Below are 6,337 nucleotides of genomic sequence, written 5' to 3' on the forward strand. Positions count from 1 at the left end.
GTTGTTGCCTCACATAACAACAAAATACAGCATAATACTGTAAAATTTTGACTGAAAATATTGACTTTCTATTTAATGCCTGTGTGCACTTCTATTATATATAGCCTTCATATTTAATAGATGGGATTTACAGTATTAAAATCACTAAGCATCTTTTCTATTATTTACGTTTGGAGCTTAGAGATTGTTGTTCATAATGTGAACAAGAACCCCTTGCTCATTTCAGAAGTTGTTTATTGCACACCTATGCTTGGACTCATTTTCACTATAGTGAAATTTTAAAATGGTAACTTTCACTGTCAGATATTGAATTCAATCTCTAAAGCAGGAAACAGCATAGGGCTGCCAGGATGTCTTGAAAGCCAACTGTTAATATTATATTTCTGGAATTTATTGTTAATGATATTTTACACATTGACAATTATACCAAATAGCATGGTGCTAACTGGAGTTCTTTTAGTGGAAATTTGAAATGTACCATCTTCTTTAGACCTTGAAGTAATATCCAGCATTCGTTTTTGGCCATACATATCAAAATGAAAAGTTAGAGAAAAAGAACGACTTTCTTCATTTTCATTCTAATAAAATCAATCATAGTAAGTCCAACTCTTAAGATTTACACAATGTAAGTAAAAAGCTAATGATATTTTCCGATAGGTATTAAATAGATTGGACAATAAATCGAGATGAAGTACTTATATGCAAAGAAACATATCCATTACATTGTTTCCTTTAGCAGTGGGCAAATTATGCAAACCACAGATAAGGAGAAAAAAATAATAAATCAAAGAAAATAATGTTGAAATAGAGAAATAGAATTAAACTTAATTTGTTTAAGGTACTGTTCAATACTTTTTTGTCCGTTTTTGTTTCTACAGTATCCATGCACTCATTCATATATTACCTTTTCTCTTTCAACGCATCTCTTTGTGGATCTTATCAATGCCACCCAATTATGACTCACTCAATCTCAACCCATTCACAATGATTCATATCACTGTTAGTAATTAACCCTCATTCTGATTTTATAGTAATCACTCTTTGTACTTAGTCTATATAAGTTCATTTATTCTGTTTCTGAACTTGCCTGCTCTTATTTTACATTTTACTGTGTTATCATTTTCTTAAGCAATTCATTCCCACTACAGTCAGCAATGTTTCTTCTGACATAACCACCTTTCACTATACCAAAGTACACAGAAAATTATTATACACACCTAAATTTGATGCTTGGGTAAAATTATTTACACACCTAAATTTGATGCTTGGATAAAAATTCATACTTTACAGCAAACCATATACCATCCATTAATCACCTTTCCGAGATGGACAGCACAGAAGTCTAATGATAAATATTTTTTTTAAAAGTCCATACATCTTGTAGCATAATATATCTCATATTCACTGCCAATAATTTATATTTAAAATAAACAACATGCATACTTATGTTCATAACCAATACACCTCTAATGTCACCATAAATGCTGCATATACATTTATATAGGACACACATACTAGTCTTAGAGCCTGATTAGTGTTGAAACATTTTATAAGCATGCCATTATTTACATACATACATACATACATACATACATACATATCAAGCCCCAGGCTACCACCCACTATCGGACCTTGGCCCATTTGGAACCGGGCCACATGAGAGGTGAGTGAGCGCATGCTCACAGCTCCACTTGCATGAGTGCTGGGTGTACTCACTTGTGCACAAAGGTCCATTTGTGCAAGCGGTGTGTGCATGTGCCTGCCATTTACACCAATGGAGCTGCTTGTGCGCGTGCCAGGCTGTCCACCCATACAAAACCATCCCCTCCTTCTCCCTGCCTGGTCACCAAGCAGTACATTAACATATGCCCAATAAATTTTGTTTCTCATGTTCTTGTAATTCTCAGTATAAAAATCTGGATTGTGCACCTGGAAAAGTATTAAATTAGGCTGCACATCTGCTTGGCACAAAGCTAAATTTCATTTTCCAAATATTGCCTGCCCTGTTGCCAACTCCTGTAATTTTTCAATTATTTTTCTGCCAAATATTTTTTAGGCAAACTAATGACTTTGTATAATAGTTTCTGAATTAACTGCTGTCAACTATTTTCTTGTATAAGGGAATAATAGGATTCTTTCAATCATCAGACACAAATGCATATTAAACAAGTTGCTTAACCATTCTATAAGGAAATCATATCCATAATTTAATATTTCTGCAGTGATACTACTTACAATCAGGTACATCCTGATAATCCCTATTTTACCTGGACACTAACATTATAGGTTTCCTGTTAATTCTACACTGTAAAATTGGGGGGTACTATCTCTTTCTGCAGCCATTCTGCTTTATTCTTTATTTTTTATAGCCAACAAAACACTCCTGACATTACCAAACATTACTTGCCCCACTTTCATAGTTCTCATCATTCTTGTATCTTTAATTATCTGAATCTTATATCATGAACAATAACATCAATCATGATTATTTATATTCATTCTTTTGACACCTATATGTATGAATGACATGCTTAAACAGTGTGCTTGAAACAAACAGAACTATTCTAAGCAGCTGTTCACAAAACAGTCACAATTTTTATTCATTTTAGATATCCCTCCCCCCCCTTGTCTGATTCCCATATAAGTGAGACATTTCAGTTGTTCTTTGCTATGCTAGTGTTAAACTTAAAGCAGTATTTCCACAGGAGCACCCTTAAAATATATGAAATATGCAAGCCTTTGCCACTCATTACCTTGGAGAGGCGATGAGGTTGCATAGGGATTGGCAATTATGAAAAGAAATTTCATACCTTTTTAGTTTTCTGTCATTTCAAGAATATTCTATTCCTGTCCTATCTTTTAGGATGATTTCCCCATTCTGCAACTCATGCAAAAAAAAAAATCTTGTTCTTACTATGAAACAAAGCTTGCCATAACCCTATGATGCATTTTATTTTAAAGTCAACAGTAAATTATGGTCTTAAACACTAGCGATCCTTCCATTAATTACTTTCCTTACTACATTTATTGATTGCAGTAGCAAAGGTTTTGAAGAAAGTTATTACTCATCGGGAGAAACTCTATCAGAATGTAGTTCCAAGGAATACAAGATAGCTGCAAAATTATAGAAAAATAAATTGCAATTTTTTTGCAAACCTTCTAGTTTTTTCAACCTGACTGAACAGCAGAGTTTGATTATAGTGTAGGGTGCTATTTTCAGAAGGACAAAGAGATTATGAACTACAAAGCTGAAAGCACAAGTACACCCTCCACTCATTAACTATGACCCTGAAATATACATACGATCTTATAATCTCCATATTTTGGACTGTATGCATAGAGAAGTAGTCTTTGCATTGATTGACATTACCAGCTATTTTATTTAGACAGGAATATTTGGACGTGTCTACACAATATGAATCTATGGCCAATAATTCATTATATTGCACATGCCTTGCATCTAGAAAGTTGCAAGTTCAAATCCAAGGAAGTGAAAAGGGGAGTTTTCCTGTAAATCATGGAGGGCAACTGCCATTCTCTGTAAATAATGGATTGCCCAATATTCTGTTTCTGTATATATAAGAGAAATAGTTTCAGTCTGCACCTATTCTGTCCCAGATTCATCAGAGCTATGATATCCATTTGTTTTTCCTTTTCATACTGGCACTCCTGCTGGATGAGAATCAGTATAAACAAGTTCCTTGGGTGGTTGTATAAATAGCTCCCAAAAGTTCATTTAGCATTTCATTATCAGTCTTACTCAAATCACATGGAAGTTATGCAGACATTATGCATTGTACTTGTCTAAACTGATGGATAACAATCAAGGTTACAGTTTTCCTTTCTTATGTTTCTTTACTGTTGCTGGCATTAATCTTGATTATTGAGGAACAATTCATACATTGCTTTACTGAAGGTGGGAAAAAGACAACACCACGAAGAGGCAGCTGTTCTCTTCTTTGTTGGCCAAGTTAAGCAATATCTGGGGAGTAATTTCAACATTTGAAAACATATCTAAATACTAAATATTGTTAGTTATTACCAGGTGTCACTTATTCTTTTATTAGACAATCCTGAAACAAAGAAGGCTGCCTTTAATCCCTGGGCAAATATTTGGATTCACAGTTGGTTTCTCTGAGAACTTTTTGACGTCTTTCAGTGAAAGTATTTCCTGGAGAACCTTGCTCTTGTTTATAGTGACTTTTCACTGTGATTATAGCAGCTCAAGTACTTGTTCCTTTTATTCACAGAAGAAGCTCTGTTTCCCAACAACTCAAAAACAAGCTAAATTCCTGCAACATTCCTTTGCCCTGGAAGGCATAGCTACAGCAAAATTATTGCATGTGGACTCAAGATATTTTGCCCCAGCTGCAAAGGACAAAATTATGCTTCCCTTTCTCAGTTCTGTAAAGAGAAGCCAGAGAGGCCGGAAGTGAAAATCTTATATCGGTACAGGATGAAATAACATTCTCCATTTATCCTGGATAGCAAGATTAGATTAGACCAATTGGTATGTAGAGTTCTGGCCTTCTTACCCGGCATCTCAATGTCATCACCTCCATTTGAACATCTACTTGCAGCAAGTAGTTCACTTAGTTTAATTTAAGGATCATCCTCTTATAAAACCTTTTCAAGATCAAGGGGCACTCTCAAAACAAAACAGGTGGCAAGTAATAAAAGCACTGCATTTCTAGACTCAGTAATGATATATTATCACCCATGCTTAGAATGGTCAGTATAACTGACCCTGTCAGATATGGCTATAGGGAAAGCACACAGATGTGCTATGTAGGCAACATTTCATATAATGATGTGGAAAATTAGATTAAATTAATGTACTCCTTAGCCAATATGTACAGCTTGTACAGTTCATATAAATGTCTGATACCTACCTATATACAGAAATCCCTGCTGACTTGGACTTTTACTCCATTCTTGGCTTTACTCAATGAGACTAAATGCGGCCTTTATTCCTGTATGGCAACCAGACCTGAGAGCACAAATACAAAAAGGAGAGAAGAATATTTTGTTCTTATATTTAAGTTAAAAGTTTCAAACAACTGCTGTGGCTGAATATCTGATTACTGATTGCTTCTACATCTGTTTTTCAAGAAATCTTGCCATTGTATTCCCTTTATATTTAATAATATTTAAGGGGCGTGCATAAGTGCACCATCGTGCCTACTGTCCTTGTCCTATTGTCCCCATTTATTCTTACCTATTTCCTGTATTCTTACTCATGTTTATACTTATATCTATTACCTTGTAAGCAATTGACAAATCAAATAAATAAAAATAAATAAGTAATGGTTCATGGCATTATGAATCATTTGATATGTTTATTCTATTAGCATTTTAAACCATCCTATCAACCCCAGAGAGCTAGAAACATTGGACTCTGAAAGCAACAGATTTATATCTTGGTGCCCCCTAAGTATGTTGGGATTACTATTCCCATAACTTCCCATCAATATGATCTCTGGCTGAAAGCTCTGAAAGTTGTAATGCTAAATATCTGGAAGGCCTCAGGTAAAGGAATGCTTTATCTATTATCACTTCTTATATCAGCTACTGAAGTTGTTTCTAGGTGTATTAATTTAGTTGCACCAAATTGTTGGACATCTATTTCAGGCTGTAAGTAGAATAGCAGTTTTACTTTAATACAAGTTAAAGGATGTTTCAATAGCCAGTTGGATAACTCCTTGTCCTTTCTGAAATTCTAAGTGATTTGCATGCATGGGAATTTGACAAATAAATATATAAATAAGGTTTACTTGCACAGATGGCTCATCAGTTTTCCCACGTATCTTGTTCACCCCTGTAAAAAACTGCAACGTACCCACCTAAAAAAAAGATGACATATATCTCATTGCTTATAGAGATGGAGAGTTGATGTACCCAGAAAATAAAAGATAAATAGTTCACAACACTTTTTTTCAAGAGCTTTCTCCATAATTTGTAGTCAATTTCACCTTTCTGCCAAACACCCCAAGACTTTCAGCTCCATATAAAGGACCACAACCATCTAAAAAGAGGAAAGAGAGAGAGGATTTAGTATAAAGCTGAAATATTTTAAAGGTGAACCAGTACAGTTTTAGAGTGGTGTCAGTATAAAACAATAGTTCTTCTCTTCCTTGCTACCACTTTATATAAATGATATTGACCAATTGGTGACATTGACAAAGGGGAAAGTAATAATTCCAGTAGAGCCAGTTTGATATTGTGTTTAAGGTATCAGTCTAGAAACTGGAAGATGATGAATCCTAGTCCCAGTTTAGGCATACAGCCAGTTTGGTGACCTTAGGCCATTACTCTCTGTCAACCCTATGAACAAGGC

General features: G+C 34.6%; 1 long non-coding RNA gene across 2 annotated transcripts; it reads right to left on the bottom strand.

The window, feature by feature from the left end:
- Nucleotides 1–677: 677 nt before the first annotated feature.
- LOC113433197 (uncharacterized) lies at nt 678–6,113 on the bottom strand. 2 transcript variants are annotated; one of them, XR_015743881.1, is made up of 4 exons: nt 5,973–6,113; nt 5,775–5,843; nt 4,893–4,990; nt 678–3,982 (listed from the first exon to the last, which is right to left on the bottom strand). It is a non-coding gene; the product is annotated as an uncharacterized LOC113433197 (long non-coding RNA). The 2 variants fall into 2 exon arrangements; XR_015743883.1 differs by lacking the exon at nt 678–3,982 and adding an exon at nt 3,989–4,404.
- Between the last annotated feature and the right edge of the window lie 224 nt (nt 6,114–6,337).

The sequence above is a fragment of the Pseudonaja textilis genome, chromosome 1, assembly GCF_049901715.1.
Source record: "Pseudonaja textilis isolate UNSWEBS1 chromosome 1, rPseTex1.2, whole genome shotgun sequence".
Lineage (NCBI taxonomy): Eukaryota > Metazoa > Chordata > Lepidosauria > Squamata > Elapidae > Pseudonaja > Pseudonaja textilis.